The sequence below is a fragment of the Phyllobates terribilis genome, unplaced genomic scaffold, assembly GCF_046119375.1.
Source record: "Phyllobates terribilis strain yellow unplaced genomic scaffold, ASM4611937v1 Scaffold_2__4_contigs__length_985480577, whole genome shotgun sequence".
Taxonomy (NCBI): Eukaryota; Metazoa; Chordata; class Amphibia; order Anura; family Dendrobatidae; genus Phyllobates; species Phyllobates terribilis.
The window spans coordinates 475,385,412-475,406,506 of NW_027362762.1; the positions used below are offsets into that span (position 1 = coordinate 475,385,412).

Here is a 21,095-nt window from a genome sequence, read left to right on the forward strand (position 1 = left end):
TGAAGACTGAATCGCAACCTTACATAATGCTTGATGGGGACATCCGCTTTCTTATTGTTCTGCCATGGATTCCCCCGGATTAGCACAGAAAGTAGGGCTTCTGCCGCCATATTAACAAGGACAGGAAACCAACTGAGGTGGTGGAGGCGCGCCGCCCTTTTATTCTGTAGGTTTCCTGTCCTGGAAGGGTGGATCCCCTCTCTTGTTGTAGGTGCTGTCATGGGTGATAGGATAAAGCAGCTCCTGTTACACCAGCCCCGATATTGTCTCCATGTCTGCAGTCCGAGGAGAGGGGGCATGACCTGCTCCCTGCTAGTAGCCCTGCAGTGAAGGATATATTAACAGGGGGCTGGCTGCTACTAGAAGATGGGAGGGGGGGGCGGGGCAGCCCACACACCCTAACCTCAGACAGGAAGCCATTATCAGGGGGCTGGTGAGACAGGAGCTGCTTCTCACTACACTGCTCAAACCTCCGCCTGGGACATTACAGCAGTGTGTTGCTCTATGCTGTTATCAGTGAGTATCCTGATAATACCAGTTTCTATGTAAAGAACAGGGGGCGTGGCCATGCCCCCTCTTCTAAGACTGGCTGTTACTCACAGGGGGGTGAGGGAGGAGCACACTGCTGTGTACCATAATGTCCCAGATGGGAGCGGTGAGCAGTGAGGAGCAGCTCCTGTCACACAGAATTACAAGTGTTGAATAAATAATTAAAGTGCACTGGGCATTTCATCTTTATAGTGTATGAGGGCAGGGACAGTACAAAAATCTTTTGTCTCCTCAGAGTACCCTTTTAAGGCAATGCCAAATGTTTATAGTTTTATTTAAGATTTGGTTGCCATATTCTGGAAGAAATTGTTTAGTGTTATTTTTTAATATTTCTGTTGGCAAAGTTGTAAATGTTGTAGTTTTCATAGGTCTAAATTTTAGGTACATAACATGTAATAAGTAATTAAAACATTGTATGCAATGGATACACATGACTTTTTAAATCTCCTTCTGTTCTATTTTTTGGGGAAAGGCGAAAAACCGTAATTCTAGCTTTTGTACCTCTGATTCAATGTTGCATTTGTGACATGTTTGAATTAAAGCCTATTTCATGTGTTTTGTTTTTTCAATTACAGTGAGTGGCATAAATACTAAGGCAATTACATAGTTTGAGTCGCTACAGAGACGGCCATATAATAATGCTGACTTTTTTTGGCACAGCAGTGCAGAAGATACGTCATGCAGGTATATAAGGGTGTCACTAGGTGGGGAATATTGCTGAGGATTGATAGACTAGTCAGGAATCGGCTGTGGCTACGTGCCCACGATGAGTTTTTGATTCATTTTGACGCTGCATCAAAAACGCAGCGTCTTACAGTTCTAGCACAGTGGATGGGATTTATAGAAATCTCATGTCCACTGTGCTTCTTTTTAACGCTGCGTAAACTCACCTGCGGTGTGTTTTTCATATCTACAACATGTCAATTTCTCTTGAGGATAAGCTGGTACCGGAAGCACAGTCAGCATGTAAGGCCAATTTTGTTAATTTCAATCATTTCTGTGTGCTTCTGAACTGTGAAAATGGAAATTCCTTATAAAGTGACCATTCAGGCACCTACTTACTAAGGCTCATTCTCCTCCGCTTATGTGCAGGAATTACCAAATAATCAACTATTTATAAAGTACAGATTAGTAAACTACCAGAGATAATCATCCTGCCCTTGGCAACACAGAAATGCACAAACTTCCAGGTCAGCCTATGATAGACCAGTGTGTGTACACAGCAGACAATCTGAGGAAATGGAGCTGTGGCGAAGGGTGGGTGTTGGGGGAGGGCGGGAATTGGACAGCCATCACAATTTAGCCCCTGAAGTTGCTCAGATACTTGCTCTTGCCTATTTTTTTTTTTTTTTTTTTTTTTTTTTTTTTTTTTTACATCCAACACATCAACTTCAAGAACAGACTCAATTTTCTGGCAAAAACATCCCACCTTTTGTCCTGAAATAATCACTTACCAGTCATTGGTTCTAATGTTAAGGCTGATCGGTGGATAGGATTGGCAGCAATAATTATATATAATATATATTTATATGGTTTAGTTTTTAAAAGAATGCTCCTGACAAATAAATTGGACTTTTACAATATATAGTTACAAAATGACGTTGTCGCACACACTCACTCTTAACAACGCAGGAGGTAGACTCCACAGTGTAGTCACAAGATTCAGAGGTCAGGCAGATGAATTATTGACTTAGGTGCACTTCAGCCTGTGTGATATTTACAGGGTCATAAATACCAACAGGAATAAAATAAGACTGTCTGCATTTCACAAGGATGTGACGCTGTGCCATAGGACCATTATGAGCATACCATACGGATAGAAAATGGCAAAAGACATTTTCAACTCACATAGAAACTACAGCTGGCCATAGACTAATGATTTAATGTAAGCAGGCCAAATTATTTTACATACCATGATTATCAAAATTTTGCTGTCTTAAGTGACAGAACGGCGGATGGAGGCTCTAAACCCTGTTAGAATGAGACATTTGGCCTAATTTGGGCAGCACGGTGGCTCAGTGGGTATAACTGTAGCCTTGCAGCTCTGGGATCCTGGATTCAAATCCCACCAAGGACAACATCTGCAAGAAGTTTGTATGTTCTTTCAGTGTTTGTGTGGGCTTTCCCCAGGTTCTCCAGTTTCCTCCCACACTCCAAAGACATACTGATTGGGGCTCACAATCTAGATTCCCTATGGGGACAGCGATGCTGAGGTCTGTAAAGCGCTGTGGAATTAATGGTGCTATAAAAGAGTAAAAAAAAAAATAAAAAATTGCCAACTCATTACAAAAACAAGCACCTGCAACGAATAGGAGCCGGTCGCTTCAGCTTTGTGCCAATTACAGAAACGTATGTACATTAGAAATTCTAGTTACACAGCCACTTAATTTTATATTAATATCTGCATTCACAGTTCCATCACAGGTACTGAAACTAAAGTGACTGAAAGTTGACAAACATACTCCAACTATAATGGGGTCTGATAGACCCCCAGATGGAACCAGTCATATAAGCGGAGCTGCACTATTTTTTCTAATATTTATGGCCAACGATGTGACCCTTGCCCAATATTGATCTAAAATTCTGCCTTAACTGTCTTATATAGGAAAACGACGACCTGATATTAAGTATTTTGCCAGTCCAAGAAATGTAGCAAAGCAGATTTTCTTAATTTGTAACACGTTTATATCATGGGAAGAAATGTTCTAAAGAAATATTGAGAGATTGATGGAGAATGAGTTTTATAACATACAGTTGGTGTCAGAAAGGAATGCAACCGTCTACGATCGCAGCAACGCCTCCAAATAGAAGTCGAAGTACTTATTGCATATCTTCCTTTAAATGAACGGCGGCAAGACATTCTGTGTGAGACACCCAAAACATAATTCTTAAACGACTTGCTTTCAACTCAAATAATTGAGACATTCCTTCGAGTCAACTAAAGAAACAAACAGTACCTGCCTGGGGGGGAATTTCACTGTTTTACGAACCACAAGAATCTTCTGGTTTGTCTGTAGCTGTGTATTGCTTAGTATGCCATCTGGTAACCACCAGTGAATCTTCACCTTCACAGGTACTGTAAATAGCACATTCCTTGCACATAACATCATTACTACACCTTTACAAAAGCCTAGGAGAAGAAAACCAAGGCTGGACACATTGCCATTTTCCTCCTCCGCCTGGGTTCTAATGTTTGTAAGGGCCAGACAATATAATCTGCTGTCAAAGACACAAATTGACCATATTACATCATTAAATCCATCAGAATTCATTGGAAAATGGATCCATCATAGTTCTGGTAAGAAAGTAGTAAACATGTATAATAGTCATTGACTGTAATGGAGAGAAAGAAGGAAAAAAAGGGTCGTCCTACACAACTATCTTGATTTGTAGAAGAACTGGGTAACAACCGATATGTCTGCTATTACCGTTTCCAGGTCACCCAGCTGTCCCAAGACTACTTACAGAACCCCCCCCCCCCCAAAAAAAAACAAAAAAAAACTGTAAGTGCACCCTCCACCTGATTGTCACAGTCTGCACTTCACTTCTTTCCAGTATCTGTACATCCATGTGGTTCAGCGACAATCTTGATTCTTAGTGTTCATCCTGCATTTTATTCCTCTATACTAGGCTATAAGTCCCATATTGCATCGGTACAGCATCACATGACCAGCTATAGATCGTAACATATCAGCATATTGGGAGAACAGTGTTATTGTTCTTCCCTATATATTCTTCTAATAAGCTAATAATTATAAGAATATAGTCTGGAGGATGATCTATGATATCCTACATTAGCTCTAAGTGACAGGCACTGTGCAGTCATCATCATTATGTTCGATATGAACTTCTGGACACCCACTTCGCCTCTCTGTGGACCAGTCCATGCAACTGCATCTTATAGGCAGTTCTGCTGATCGAGATGGTGACCCTTTTTGAGAATATAAGGGCATGTAATTCTCTGCAGGTCACCACGTCATTACAGGACCTAACTGAAAGTTAGTATACAATGAATTTCCAAAATAGAAATAAAATATATATATAGCTGCGGCACTGTGCTCAGCCAGACGGGCCCGGGAGGAAACAAAGCGCTCTCCCTGTGACCCGCGCTTTGCGCATGCGCAGGGGGGTGAGGGAAAAAAGCGCACGTCACAGGGATCTGTGACATGCGGGGAGGGGCGAAAATATGGTAAACGTGGACATAGGCAGGGATTTGGTGGAATAATAAGCAGATGGGCGGGGATAGCTTAGCGTCTGGGGGACGCCAAGCCTGGGTAAAACCAAGAAGATAAAACTACATTTCTCTGCATTCAGACCTCTACCATGGGCCATACAGGTATGTATACATTTACTTTTCTATACCCTATATGCCCATAGTAGAGGTCTGATAACTCCAAAGTGGTGACAGATTCCCTTTAATGTTTACTTCCATTGGCAAAAAAAACACTGTCTGGGCCATCTGATTGTCAAAGACATGCACCACTTAGACAAGCTATAATATGAGTGTTCAACAAACCGAATATAGGTATGAAGTACGGCACTCCTATATAAAAAGGTGCAGAAGTAGGATCCTATTCCTCCAACTCCACAACACTGCCTCTGTGCTGAGCATGAACATAAAGTGCAACGCAGATAAATCTCAACTAAAAGCCTAAATCAGGAACAGAACAGACATTTATAGGACATTTCATAACTTTCCCAAATTCTTATGAAAAAATATTCCCCCACAAACTGCATTGTACTACTGTACCCAATTCTATTATTATATATTTTATGAGTCAGTCCATTTTATACAGACTCCACAGCCCTGGGAGAAAGCAGTGCAAGTGCCCTAGAAAACAGTGCCCACATTTTGCCCCCTACAAAGTAATAATGCCCTCTGTGTGCCACTTTGACAGTCACAATAACCTGAGTTCCCCTATAAGTATAAGTGCCCACTTAACACTTAATAATGTCCTGAGTCTCCCCCCCCATGTACAGCCCCTCTCTACACAGTATTATGCTCTCCTATACACAGAATAATGCCCCCTCACTGTATATTACCCCCCCACACACAGTATACTGACCCCTTAGTAGCCCGCAAACTGATGTCTCCAACACAGTATGATGGCCCCTACACTATACAAAGACCCCACATAATCTCCCACACTGTATGACCCTAACTGTAATCCCCACACTGTATAAATAGCCTCCATATAGTATAATGCACCAGATAGTCCTCAATATAGTATAATGCACTCCCCACAGGCAGAGTCTGTAGCACAATCCCCTCACCCTCCCATAGGCAGAGTCTGTAGCACAATCCCTTCACCCCCCCATAGGCAGAGTCTGTAGCACAATCCCCTCACCCTCCCATAGGCAGAGTCTGTAGCACAATCCCTTCACCCCCCCATAGGCAGAGTCTGTAGCACAATCCCCTCACCCCCCATAGGCAGAGTCTGTAGCACAATCCCCTCACCCCCCCATAGGCAGAGTCTGTAGCACAATCCCCTCACCCCCCCATAGGCAGAGTCTGTAGCACAATCCCCTCACCCCCCCATAGGCAGAGTCTGTAGCACAATCCCCTCACCCCCCCATAGGCAGAGTCTGTAGCACAATCCCCTCACCCCCCCATAGGCAGAGTCTGTAGCACAATCCCCTCACCCCCATAGGCAGAGTCTGTAGCACAATCCCCTCACCCCCCCATAGGCAGAGTCTGTAGCACAATCCCTTCACCCCCCCATAGGCAGAGTCTGTAGCACAATCCCCTCACCCCCCATAGGCAGAGTCTGTAGCACAATCCCCTCACCCCCCCATAGGCAGAGTCTGTAGCACAATCCCCTCACCCCCCCATAGGCAGAGTCTGTAGCACAATCCCCTCACCCCCCCATAGGCAGAGTCTGTAGCACAATCCCCTCACCCCCCCATAGGCAGATTCTGTAGCACAATCCCCTCACCCCCCCATAGGCAGATTCTGTAGCACAATCCCCTCACCCCCCATAGGCAGAGTCTGTAGCACAATCCCCTCACCCCCCCATAGGCAGAGTCTGTAGCACAATCCCCTCACCCCCCCATAGGCAGAGTCTGTAGCACAATCCCCTCACCCCCCCATAGGCAGAGTCTGTAGCACAATCCCCTCACCCCCCCATAGGCAGAGTCTGTAGCACAATCCCCTCACCCCCCCATAGGCAGAGTCTGTAGCACAATCCCCTCACCCCCCTTAGGCAGAGTCTGTAGCACAATCCCATGCCCCCCACCCCCCAGGCAGTCTGTAGCATAATCTCCCCCCCCCCCACACCTCCCATAGGCAGTCTGTAGTATAATCCCCCCCACCTCCCATAGGCAGTCTGTAGCATAATCCCCCCCTCCCCAATAAGAAAATATAAATAAATAAGCACAATACTCACCTCTTGCTCCTCCTCGTTCTCCCGCTGCTCCGGGCGCCCGACCCGCACAAATCTTCAGCACAGCGGGCTGGGCGCCAAGTGATGACGTCAGTGATATCAGACACAGCGGACGCTATGGGGACTGATGGGAGAGGGAGCGTCGCTCCCGCTCCCATCACTGAGCTTGCGGATGCGGTTATGTGCGTAGGGGGTGGGGCGTTGCTGGCACCAGGGGCCCCCCCTCCTGCTCAAGGGCCCCATAGCAGCCGCCTGGCAGTGCAGGGATATCGGGTCTCCCTGCTCTGCCCGGAGTGTAACTGTAGTGGCATGCCGTTACAGTTACAATAGCGTAGCTCCGGCCGGGCCCCCTCAGAGCGCGGGGCCCGGGGCGACCGTGCCCTCTGCCCCACCGGTACCTACGCTACTGACCAGCAGGAATAAGACAAGAGTAAAAACTAGCCACTTTTGACCTGGTGACAGGTCTTCTTATAAGATGACTTGTTATCAGGCTGCACCTGGTCAGATTTTGTGCTCCCCCCCACCCACACACACACTTTTATTATTAATTTGTGCTGAAGATTTCATTTTCATTTTTTTTTTAGCTGTAAAGAATTGGCACACACACATTAAAATGAGAGCAACATCTGACCACTTTTGACCTGGTGACATGTCCTCTTTAAACATAACCCATATCATCACCCTGTAGTGATGTCAGATACAAATTGACCCCAATCGAGTTATAATATACAGAGGTTAGATTTATTAGCCCAAATAGCATCAATGCTGATTTGCCCAAATCATTTTCCAATGTCAGTGAAACCTAACATAAAATACTGCTTGATCTCTCAGCTACCTTGTGAACTTGAGCCCTGGGATCATAATTAATGCAAAAGACAAAGTCTAGATGATTACTGCAGTGAAGAGAAAAAGAAGAAAAAAAAAAAACACATAGCAAGAAAATACAACTCAGCAAGAAACGGAACACTGCAGTAGGCAATGCAGATTTCACAAATGAAAACAGAAATAAAAATGGATGCTAAAAAGCTGCTCTCTGACCTAAAGATGTGAAGGACAACATTGCAGCTCATGGCCAGCAGCAAAGGGGGTTAGAAACTTAAAATTTTCCTTTATATAGTTAAGAAACTGGTTGACTTTCTTAGGTAAAACAGCGTTAAGGAAAAAAAAAAGATCAAGCCAAAGCTTATTGCACTTCCAGAGAACACGATAGAAGTTATTTCTAGTACATTAGCTAGTGGACATAAGATATTTTCGGACTACTCCTAAATAAGTCTGACCGATGCTAAAAGGAGTCAGTCAAATGTTATACTTCTAGGATCAGGAAATGTCATATCTAGAAAAGTATTAGTTCTAGCATAAACAATGGCTATCTGGATCCTACGATGTGCACAAACAAGAAAAAAACATACATAAAACATGTGTAAAAGGCTTACATAATTAAGGGAGTATTTCAGCCCAAATTGACAGCATCAAATAAGCACAGTCTTTATAGGTGTTAAAACCTCTATAACAATTGCAACTATTAGCCCAGATTCATCCAGACCGGCGTTGTTCCCGTCGATCTTGTGGAGGGGGCGTGCTGGAGTCAGAGGCTCCAGGAGCATCTAAAAAGTGGCTTGCACCTCACCACAAATCTTACTCTAGTCAGGGACTGGGGGAAGATTAGCTGTGGCTTTCCTTACTTAATTAGAAGAGCATGTCATATATTAGACGAGCCCCTGTCCTACCCCAACTCCACTCATTTTGGTGAAAATGGACAAAACCGGCATGAATTTTGCGAATTTTCAAAGTAATTTTCTCCAAAATTCTGGCCTTATCACTTTGAGGAATCTGGGCCTTAGTGTTTTAATTGCTGCGTCAGCTATTTAGAGACTTTAGGGGTAACTGTGCTCTCAAGTAACTTTTCTGAATAAGCGGTCATATATCTGCAAGAGGATTGACACAGATTTTGGCCATAATATGACTTGTTTCCTGCATTGTCACCAGTTTTCCCATCTGTAGGCTTGTGCTCATAGCTTACAATTGTCTCTGAGCTGGTGAAAGGAGACTAGCTGCTATTATGTCTCTCATATGCATCACAGCACATAGCCATGGCTTTCTGCTCTTCATTCCTCATGTTCCTTATCCTGGTATATATCCCCAATTCTGCTGTATGTCCCTTATCCTGGTATATATCTCCCATTCTGCCACGGGGGACACACATCCAGTTGGAAGTGTCCGCTGGCGACGGCGGGTCCCCGTGGCCAATTCATGAAGGTCGGCGTTGCGCACAACAGTCTTAATGAATGGCACAATGCAGTACAATGAACGGAATTCATTCATTTGGCTCATCTTTTCAGTGGCATGCGCCTCGCCAGAAATGCTACTCCGTTAGGGAGTAGCATTTCTGGCATAAGAGACGCCAGCACTTTTAATGAATTTGATCTCAGCAGCATGGAGGAAGTACACAGAGTTGTCAATCAGGCTAAGTGGGAGGAGACTGAGTTATGTAGCCATTCTGACATTGATCTTTAAAGTAAATACATCAGCCTCATCAAGTCTAATATCTATTTAATACTGCTTGCAGTTTGTGACAGACACACTAAGAAATCCTTGCTTGTTCACATTAGTGTGGGTTTTCAATTCAAGAGCTAAACGTATTAAAACCGATGGGATTTTTTCTTTCCTGAAGAGATTCAGCTGACTAGATATCATCCTTATTAACCTCCAGTATGTATGCAGCAAGACTATGATGTGTGAGAGCGTATATTTTATATTTAATAAGGGTAGAATGCGCAGTAATCAGTAACAAACTATAAATAACCAGTGCATGGACCTAACAATTTCTATTTCTCATCAGATGAACTAGTACTGTACTGCTTGCAATTAATACTCCAGGATGGCTTTTATTATTCATGGAGAGGACTTTGTTCCGTTGACAATGGTGACAAGATAAGGACTTTCTATAACTTATTGCTTCAATCACCAGGTTTTACGGCTTGCAGTCAGCCTATGACAGTAACAGTGACTTGACCTCTCTGACATCTTATAGGAAAACTGCTGTAAAGCTGAATTTTCCACTGTAATTACTCATTAAAGAGTATAAATATCTGTGCAACTTAATAGGAATTCGTAAGATGTGGGGAAAATAAAATACTTGGCAATTTTGTTAGTAACACTTGATGATCTAAGAATGAAGATTGGTGCACAAATGACGTTTACTAGGTGGAGTGGAACCAGAAGTGCAAGCAAATTCCTAGGAGGCCTCTAGATGTATTTTCTACTACTCAGACGTAATCACGATAGAGCTAACTGCCCAAGGCGCAAGGTTCACCTTTTAATCCCTAATAATTTTTTCCACCCTTTTCATTTACAATCAACATCTAGGACAAATCAGACTTTAAAAAGTGTCATGAGTAATAATCCAGCAATCATGTTCGTGCAGTAAGAAACTAACCTTTCCTGTCATTGTGGGAACCAGTTTGACAAGATTAGAAGTCTTCATGCACTTTCTTAATGTGAAAATTAAATGCTTAATATTGCTCCCTCCCCCACCCCAAAAATACATAACTTCCTCTCTGCCGCAGGAGAGAACCTATAGGCAATGCTGTACATTTGAGTTTTTCCTTTAAACATATCCCAGCTCCAGTCTGAAACCTGCCTTAACCCTGCAAAACAACATGTCTTAAACCTTAAAGGGTTGCATCATCTTTTTTCAGCAGAAGCGCACTACTCCCTCGCCTCCTGGCTTCATGCATGCCGAGAGAGCACTGTGCTCCTTCTTGATCATTTAGATCAGCAGCATGGCTGTGCCACTAACCTAAAAATTGTGGCATCAGGAGCGCAGGGACAGTGAAGCAGTCTGGATCTGGCTAGCGCCAGAGAAGCACTTACAAGTTCTATAGAAAAGAGCCTGTAAGCACTGCACTGATTTTTTTTTTTTTTTTTGCCTGCTTTACCTTTCTCATAAGCAATAAAATAAAACAAAGACCTTAAAAATGTATACACACATATAAATTCTGCTCTTCAGAAGAGTGGCTTTTTTAATATCAAGTAAATTGAAAAGTTATTCTTTGCAAACCCCATTAACATTATTCTACTGGTCACTGTATAGTTTTTATTTAACATTTTAATATTTTTGGGTTTTGCATCTAAAGAGCCCAAAAACTCTTAGGATGCAGCTACCCAAGAACTAATAAAAAGGAAAATAATTATTAATATGCAAATAGCCACTTCAGAGAGGAAGAGGACAGAAACTCTAGTGTTACCTATTGGAAGTAGATATTCTTATCAATGTACTATAGCAGTGTTCCCCAACTCCAGTCCTCAAGGCCCACCAACAGATCATGTTTTCAGGATTTCCTTAGTATTGCACAGGTGATGGAATTATTGCCTGTGCATGTGATGGAATTATCACCTGGGTAATACTAAGGAAATCCTGAAAACATGACCTGGTGGTGGGCCTTGAGGACTGGAGTTGGGGAAAACTGTACTATAGGAAGCCAAAACCTGAAGCTAAATTTGCAGCCAAGTGTCTTAGGCTACGTTTCTACCATCCGGAGCCTGCTGCTTCCCCGACGCTGTGGAGAAGCCGGCGGCGGCTTCCGCTCAATATGCTAATGAGTGTTACCATTTTTAATTTTTCCACACATGCAGACTTTCCTCATAGGAGGTTAGGTCTATGGGGAAAGCCCGCATGCGGACCCACCGGAGAAATTGACATGCTGCGGTCTGGAAAGACGCGCCACATGTTAGGTCCCGCGGGTGTGCCGCAGACGCATATTGGGCAAGGGATTTCTACAAATCACATCCACTATGCTGTAACATCTGGCCGCTGCGGTTTGCATGCAGCGCAAATGCGCTGCGACCAATCCGCAGCGATTACTGATCGTGTGCACATACCCTCAGGGTGTATGCCCCTCATCAGTGCAAAGAAGTAAAACTGTTTGGCTGAGTGAGAGGCCTTTTTTGTTCCTTAGGTAATGTAGCTGCATTAGGACTTTTTTTTTTGTGGAACGGGTTTAAGTTTTAATTTCTACTATTTGGGGGTACACATTACTGCATACTATTGTAATCAGTTGCTATATAATATAGCTCTCACTATTGGCCTAAAAATTTTTTTTTTTTTTTCAGCACGTGAATGAAATTTGTCCCAATGGGCATTGGGGTTATGTAGGGCACACCGCGTCAGTCTTCTGAAGCACCACCACTAAGAGGTACTATATTAGAAGTCCACTTACCATCTGCTGAAAAAAAAACATTGTAATAAAAAAACAAAAACACAACTGTCAGCACATTTCACGTTACAAACTGCACACATTATCTGATGTATTTCATTTAGACTTCTCACTTTAATATCAGAATTACACAGTCATGGATTTTCAACACACGCACCAGCGTCATCATTTCTTAGAGATCCATTTAATAATGTATGCAGTTTGCATTGCGAAATCTGGGGACAGATCCACACTAAAAAAAAAAAGTAAGGGCAATAATTTCAGATTATAACATGGGTGTTTGGCCTACTTTAACTCAAAAATTTTTTTTATATAATATTATATATATATATATATATATATATATATATACATACACACACACACACACACACATATATATATAAAATCAGGAAGAGCTGTATAAAATATTTATGTTTAAAATTAAATCTCTCCCCAACTAGCCTGATTGACAAGCTTTTAGCATCTCCTGCTACTGAGCTCTCCCACAGCTCTGTATAAGCTGCAGCTGTCGGGAAGGCTGGGTAGATGGAAATTGAGAAAGCTTACAAGTCCAAGTGTATTCAGTCATTTAAGATCAGGATTATATAGTTATTATGACACAAATTTTTAAAATAAGCACTCCAGCCTCATCAAATTTAAGAATCCTATTTAATTAAGTGTGCAATTTACAGGCAGTCCTCTAATTTTCATGGGATCCAGCTTGCTGTCTTTGAAAGCCCTCTTTCCCCTTTGACTTAGCTGAGCATCATCACTTATGGTCTTTTATGTAATAATTTTTACCGTATGTTATAATCACCAAATAAAGAAAGTTTGATGAACTAAACAAAAGAAATAGAACAAGTGAAGCAAATAAACTCCGTAGCAATTGCATTGCATCCCCTGAGTCAATGATGGTTACACCCTAAAACATACACATTTTTTATTGAAGGCACAGGGTGTGTATACAAAGGTGGAATACCTAACTATATCAGTCGTGTGTGTGCGTGAATCTGTGTGCACGCAATATAAAGACAGTCATTCACTGTAGCTCAACATATAAAAGCCAATATGGACCATATATACCCTACAAAATCTGTATTACCCTTAAGCTGAAAGGGAAGGGTCAGACATCTGCTGTAGCTGCCATATAAATCAGCCTGTGACTTGCCAGTCACAGATGAGGCCAAATAAATGGAAAAATAAAAAATGGCAATCCATCTTACATGGTGGTCAGCCCAATACTCCTTCAGCTGTCAGTTATTTCGCCTGACCTTCCCATACACATGGAATGGAGAAAAGGAAGAAGACTGTCAAAACACCCCTAGCAGCGACTTCTCTTCCTTGAAGCAAAAAATTGGACATACTGAAATTCAACATGCCCGATCTCATGCCACTGATTTGGCTCCTGCTTGAACTGAAAAATGATGAACTTTCAACTTAGTATTTGTAACCATACATATTGGACAAAACAACGGTTGAATCATCTTATTTGTGTTGAAACTGCTATCCATCTAATGTGTATGGGTGACTCGTCTCCATCCTCCAACGCCAGATATCGGAGGAAATAGAGCGAGGCATTTTGGATACCCAAAACTTTTCATCCCAAACAAAGAAATCTATATTCAATGGAGTATGACCACTTTTAAAGATTTTAGATAATGTAATATCTTCATATAGATTGTAAGCTTGCGAACAGGGCCCTCAATCCTCCTGTAACTGTTGAAATATGACATTGTATTGTTTATATTGTCTGTATATGTCCCTACTTAATTGTAAAGTGCTGCGGAATATGTTGGCGCTATATAAATAAAAATTATTACTATATGACCAACACACAGACTTGAGATTACTATAGCGCCATTTATTCCATGGTGCTTTACATGTGAAAAGGAGTGTACATAGCAAATACACTTACAATAATCTTGAATAATACAAGTCAGCGACTGGTCCAGGAGGAGAAAGGACCCTGCCCGCGAGGGCTCAATCTACAAGGGATAGGTGAGGATACAGTAGGTGGAGATCTCACCAAATACAGCTTTATCCGCCTACTATCTGTGGACGAACATCTCACGTCTGTGGCCAGCTTCAGTGGTGTCATTTACATTGGTGCAGCCATTTAGTAAAACATTCATAGAACTATAACGTATGGCATAAACACAAATATTGCACCCAGCAAGGGAAAGTCACTTCATAGAGAAGCAGTGGTGAGAAATTTGCCTATTCATTGAAGCCAAGACAGTTCAGTACGAGAAAATTAATTTTTAAACAAATCCTTTTGTAAACCAGAGGTTTGCATAGCTGTGAGAAAATAAGTTAGATCCTTGCCGCATGTCACTCATTTCACAACTGCAACACTGAACGGTCACATTGGTAATCCAGTCCACCATTTCTTGATGTCCTACTTGGTGAGTGAATGTGCCGTGTTTGATGTCAATCATTGACCAGTGGGCAGGACTGCAACGAAGACACCAATTACAATACTGCATCTTCGACTAGAAGACTGGATTAGAGTGGGAGGGATATAACGTACTCACTGCTCCCAAACTTATGACTTAGAAATGGCAGACCGAAGTCCTGGTGTCGATTTCTGTGTAAAACAGTGTTTGGACCCACACCTTTAGAGCATTTATCAACTGTCCATGTTTTAAAAGACTGCAATACTATTTAGAGCCAACTTTAAATAAACCATCATGGTTGACGGGGATATACTAGTATTCCTAATTAGCACACTTGCAATTAGCATATTGCATTTTGACTGCAGTGTTGTGTCCAGAATCTCTGGAATTAATATTCAGGTTTCTCTGGACTTTACATACTGACACAGGGGGCATCCATGCTGCTCATGTGGAATACCAATTACAATGTTATCCAACGTCAAGCTTATAAGGGTTGTCTGATCACAAAATATTGAGGACTTATGCCAGCTTATACGTTCCAGAGGTGGCCGGATGTAAACATATTGAACGTAGCGCCAATCAAGAGATTAACAGTTGATCTTCAATACCTATTAGAGGCTGCTATACATTGAAGCTGCGCATTGTAGCCCTGTTCAATGTTTACATTATTATTATGATCGAGAAAGCAGCCAATCAATTGTCTTTGGAGGATTCATGAGAAATTTTAAAGAGGTGGTTGGTCAAAATAGTAAAAAAAAAAACAAAAAAAACCATAAGGCTACGTTGCCACGATCAGTATTTGCTGAATTTTTGACGCTGCAGAATTTCAGAACTTTACATTACTTGCGTTTTTCCATTGCGTATTTGTATGCATTTTTTATGCTGAATTTTGTCATGATTTAAATAAAGCTGCTTTGTTTTTTTTTATACTTCCTGGTTTTTCGCTTTGACAAAACTGTATTGCTATATTTAAGTCAGATTACATGCGTATTGATCCAGAATTTTGCTGAGCGAATGAGGCTTCCGCATGAAAGTTTTAGAACAGCACGTGGTACTTTCCAGAGTTTTAAAGAAGAGCAACTTTACAAGTGTGCCCCGCTTCTCACTGGCAGCTAGAGGTAAAAATCAGCTCTTATTTGGGATTCTCCAGAGACTTAGTGGCTCACCACCAACCATAAAACACTATAAATGAGAAAAACATCTAATCCCCTGTAAAAAGGTCCAAAGTAGGGGAATGATGACGCAGCACAGAAGTTTCAAATTGTGCACTGAAAACCCAGCAGCTTTACAAGTGATGGCCTTTTTTTGCAACATGCAAGAAGTGGAATTATAAATGACTTGATATTATTCAAAGAATTAAATAAGGTCTTCTGCCCCTGGCTGTAATTTTTGCTTTAATTTGCACAAAGTTATAATTGACCACCCTCTCAAACTAAGCTGCTAATATAGATCTGTCATGACAGTGTTGGCATTTATGATTTAGCACCAAACTTTTCAGCCTAGAGAATCCCTATAAGATGTCCATCTTAAATTAAAGATACAACATATAGCCATAATAAAGCACAGATGTGTGGCTTCAGCAAAATTGTCAAGAACAATTGCTGACCTATACATCGGATAGGCCATCAACATGAGATCAGGCAGTGGCCATTCAGTACTGTACATCCCATCCCATACATTGCTGAATTCCAGCCACTGTTTGAGCAGTTTTTTCAAAGTGTTAGACCCCCAATAGCCTCCTATTGAAGACCTCTCCCAACAATCATTATTGAAATAAGGATAACAGGAAGAAATGAAACTGGTATCAAACAGCCTCTTCATTGAGTTTTATGACTGCTATTCATCATATTTGTAATGTGGCAACTCATTTGTTTCTCCTTTTCATAAGGGAAGGTTCACACGAGCGTATTAAAAAAAAAAAGATCGTTCAGAGTTTCATCCTGAAAACTGATTTTTTTTTCACATTTGTCACTAATGTGCAGTCATTTTGTACAGCAGCAGCTATTGATCACTTACAAGACGATTTTATGGATTCCTATGTTAAAGAATTGCAATGCTATACTGAGGCATTTTTTTTTTTACCATGCACCCATTGACTTGAATGGGTGAGTGATCTGATTTACTGAGGAAACTGACACATGCTGAAATCCTTTTCACACACACATTTGATAAAAAAACGCTCATCTGCACTGCTCCACTGAATAACATTGGTCCAAGCTTTTTCCACGGCAGCACTCAGACCAAAAATACGGTCATGTGAATAAGCCCGTAAAACAATATGTTCCTGATAAATTACAGTGGCATACACTGGATACTGAGTCACATAAAAAAGCTGAACAAAAACTTATTACACAATATTCCCAACATCACAAGTTTAGTCCTTATCAATGGCATAGGAGAGATCTTGCTGATAGTGGGGTTCCAAACCCTGAGACCTACCTCCACTGATCCCGAGAACAGGTTTCTGCAGCTTTTCCTTTAAAGGGATTGTCAGCACAGAATGAATGCTCAAACCAAGTACAGGCACTCGGTGCATCATGGCGGGGCCAAACATTTGAGTGCACCTTCCCACCTACTTGTTTTCCATTTATCTCAGCCCTTCTTTGGCTCTATCAAACTAGAGCTGTCAAAGTGGAAGAGGAGTGGATAGTTGGAAAACAAGCAGGTGGTTAGGCGTAGTTAAATGTTCAGCCACTCCATAATGCACCAAACGCCTGTACTTGGTGTGAACAGTCATTCTGTCCTGACACGAGTCCCTTTAATGGAGATGAGGTTGAGTGTGCACAATTCCTATATCCTATAAACAGGGGAAAACGTATGATTTTGGAAATAACCCTTTAACTCAGATTTTATATTCCATGCTGAGCTCCACATGAAAAAGTCCACAAACCAACTCACATTATCTTCAAAGTAAGAGCTAAATTGCCATTTATACAGGCGTTGATTCTTCAATAGCTCACTTGAAAACCGGGTCAATAAGCCACACATCATTCATGGACGTGGATTCAGCTCGGAAACCGCAGCATGTTTCCACATGCTCCATGTTCTACAGATACCTGTAAACCTATGGCAGCTCAAACTGAAAAGCTGTGGGAGATAATAAGGGTATGTGCCCACAATCAGGATTTGCTGCAGCTTTGATGCTGCGTATTTATGCAGCATCAAACTCGCAGCGTCCAGATGTTACGTTACAGCATAATGGATGGGATTTGTAGAAATCCCATGTCCACTCTGTGCTCCTGTGGATCACCCGCGGAATCTCACATGTGGTCTGTCTTTCAGATCCGCAGCATGTCAATTTCTCTTGAGGCCTTTCCCATAGACTTAACCTCTATGAGGAAAGTCCGCACGTGAAAAAATAAATAAATAAATAAATAAATTGCGCCGCTCATTTGCATAATGAGGGCAGAAGTGGTCCGGCTGTTCTGCAGCGTCGGGGCCACAGCGGCTTCTTATCGTGGGTACATACCATTAAGGGCGAGACTCAGATTTCGGTAGAGAATGCCGACAAATCAGCACCTGATTTTTTTTTCCAACATTAAAAAGAGGTGTGTGATTGTACCCAAAAGATTTCTTCTCCAGCTTTCTCATACTTCTTGTCTAGTTATATAGTCCTAGATCCCTGTATGGCTGAATGGATAGCCATATGTACTTACAAGACTGCAAAAGTCACTTGTGGAAGATATAATGGGGACATTGGATGTCACTCAGCTTTTGCAGAACTGAGTGATTAGAATTTGACAGGAGAGAACGCGATATCCTATAATTGCAGGTGTAGTGTACGAGTCAATAGCAGCCATGTTTTCCTCTCATAGATGACATGTGCTCGTTATATAAAAATCAAGCCTTTCCGATCCCTAATACATCACATTTTCTCTGCGGCATCATAGGGACCCATTATCTTCGGCCTGCAGATAAAATGCAATCACTGGCAGAATTCATGTAAGCATTACACTGCCGAGGAGATTAAGGCTGATGTTCTGGATTAATATCCAAATTACATTTGAAAGCATCAATAATTATTTGATTATTCAGATTTCTATGGAGATACTAGGACGACCTTTAAAAGGGACACGAATACCCATTACTTGCAACTTATTTTTCTGCTGAATCTTACTGCAGGGATGAACCGGAAAATGACCTTGATGCAGCCTCTGGTTATAGAGGCTTATTTCCCCCCCCCACACTTTTTTTTTACAAAGTTTCACTGTATAGCCAGTCACCCCTAGACAAGCCTATCCTTAGGGGGGAGGATAGTGGAATATGGTTCAGATACTCAAGCCTTAGATGCAGCATAATGTATCGGTGCGCACCTTCAGAGCCTGGAAGAAATGTTCAAGAATGAGCAGAGATTATTCAAGGAGCGCATGCAGATTATTGCAGCAAATGTATCCTAACAACCACAGCGCCGATTCCGCCACATAAACAAACACGCTACGTGTAGCTTCCATACACGACTGCGCTTCCTATCTAACCTCACCAGAAAAAATAAATTATGGGAAAAAATAAATAAATAAGGAAGTGACTTTATAATCGGAGCCCTCAAGGTTGCCAAAACCGGCATAAGGAATTCATAATGGTCTTTTAATGGTGGCCAGGCCCCTTCTAGGGATTAACTCCTCCTGTTCCAGGGAGAGGAAATCATAAACGGCAAAGGCTCACAGCGGTTAATTAGTTAATGGTTAAATTAAATGGCCTGGTTAGATATTCACCATTGAATGCCTAGAATTCCTCCATCCAGAATGAGGAGTCCCAGCTCTCAGGGGTCTCAGTGCAGGCAGCTGCTAGCAGCCACCTGATCTCCCCCACTGCAGATGAGGTTACTGCAGTCATCCCCCCCACTAACCTCTGCACATAGCACACGATCCATCACATTCCAGCACACCAACCACAAAGGCTTCACCATTCATAAAGCCTTGTGCTGAGAAAGTGATCTCTGCCATTGTGCTGAAGAGATCCAGCAATAACTACAGCTGGGACAGAAAGTGAACTTAGCGATCCATCCAGTAACCTGGAGCGATCCCCATGCGATCCAGTACAGATCCCTTCTAGATCCCAGCTCCTTACCTCGCCATGGAGCGCCCAGCAGCTCCAGCCCAGAGAGAGTAAAGTCCCTTAGAAAAGCGATTTCCTTTGCTCAGATCCTCAGTCTCCCCCTTCTCTTCCCTTCCCTGCAGTGCAGGGCACAGACATCACATTCCAGGCAGGGGATAGTAACAATGTAAGGTGGGCTTCCCTTCCCGGAGACCAGCCTCCACACTGCTGCCGTCAGTCCTCGGCCATATAAGGAGAGGCTGGGCCGAGCTCTCGGTGTTACTCAGCGAAGGCGGAGCCCTGCGGCGCCCAGGGGAAGGGATAGACCGGGAGACAGGGAAATGAGCTGAGGCGCGGGGAGAGAGGGCGGGAGGAAGGGGGAGAAACCCGAGCCGTGAGGACAGGCACGAGCGGCGGTGCTGCAGGGAAAGGCGGCGGTGGTTGGGGAGGAGAAGGAGGGCTGACCGGGTGAGGTAAAAGCGCGGGAGCAGGCGGCGTGAGAGGAGCACAGGGAGACTTCCCGGGGGTGTGTTATCTGGAGAACATGGTGGGAGCCAGTCAGCAAGAAGCTGAGGTGACATTTGGAAGTCATTTACTTTTGGCGCCTGTTAGTGGTAGAATAGGGATGTGGCAGTGGAAGCTGAGGATATTCTTCACCAATCTACAGACAAATGTAAAGCCCCCCATACAGGGCAGGGAGCTGTCATCCGAATGAGGGTCCTATGGATCGTCTGACAGCGATGGCTGCTGACCGTCCCATATACAGGAGCGCTCACTCTTCTGACTGCTCCTGTGTTCTCTATGAGAGCGCTGCTGACATATCTGATGGCGGCTTGTCTCAGGGAGATCAAGAGGATCGGCAGTCTGAAATCGGACATGCCGGATCCTTAAAGAAGCTGCGGGACCGCGAGTGCCAACACCGCACGAACGGCGCCAGCACGGGAGATGAGTATAAACTTTATTATTTTATCAGGGGCCAACATTTTGATCAAGAAGGTGTTCTAGTAGTGGACAACCCCTTTAACACCACGATAGTGACGGGTCGTTCACGAGTGATCCAAATCAAAGTGCCAGCACCCCAGTGAGAGCCACTTACAGTCTCTGAATGGCTCTCACTGGAGTAAAACAATGACTTTCAGCAGATGAAACCCCTCCACAGTGCAGAAACCTCGCTCACCCAGCCATTTCATTACTATCTGTCGGTAAGAAGGGCTTTCTCCACGAGTGAGCAGAGTTTCAGCTGCGGTGATTAAAACTTAAAATGGTATTACCATCTCCGAGATCCTATCCAAATATGTAATAGGTGTAATAATAATATTAGCAAATACACCCAGTTAGAAATGTAGTATAGTTTTTCTGATTCGCAATGTCGCTTACCCCATGTGCTGGGCTTTGCAGTAGCTTAGGTATCCATGGTTACGACCACTCATATAGTGAGCTAGCTGTTAGTGGTCGTAACCATGGATATCTAAGCTACTACAATGCCCTGCACATGGGGTAAGTGACATTGTGAATCAGAAAAACTATACTACATT

The 21,095-nt window shown here is 42.8% G+C and overlaps 1 protein-coding gene across 2 annotated transcripts in view; it reads right to left on the minus strand.

Annotated features, from left to right (window-relative positions):
- LUZP1 (leucine zipper protein 1) overlaps window positions 1-19,858 on the minus strand; it is a 95,712-nt gene extending 75,854 nt beyond the window's left edge. For both annotated transcript variants that reach the window (XM_073665756.1, XM_073665755.1), the window contains exon 1: window positions 19,594-19,858. The gene's annotated coding sequence lies outside the window, so the exon portion shown is untranslated. The remainder of the gene's footprint in view (window positions 1-19,593) is intronic.
- Between the last annotated feature and the right edge of the window lie 1,237 nt (window positions 19,859-21,095).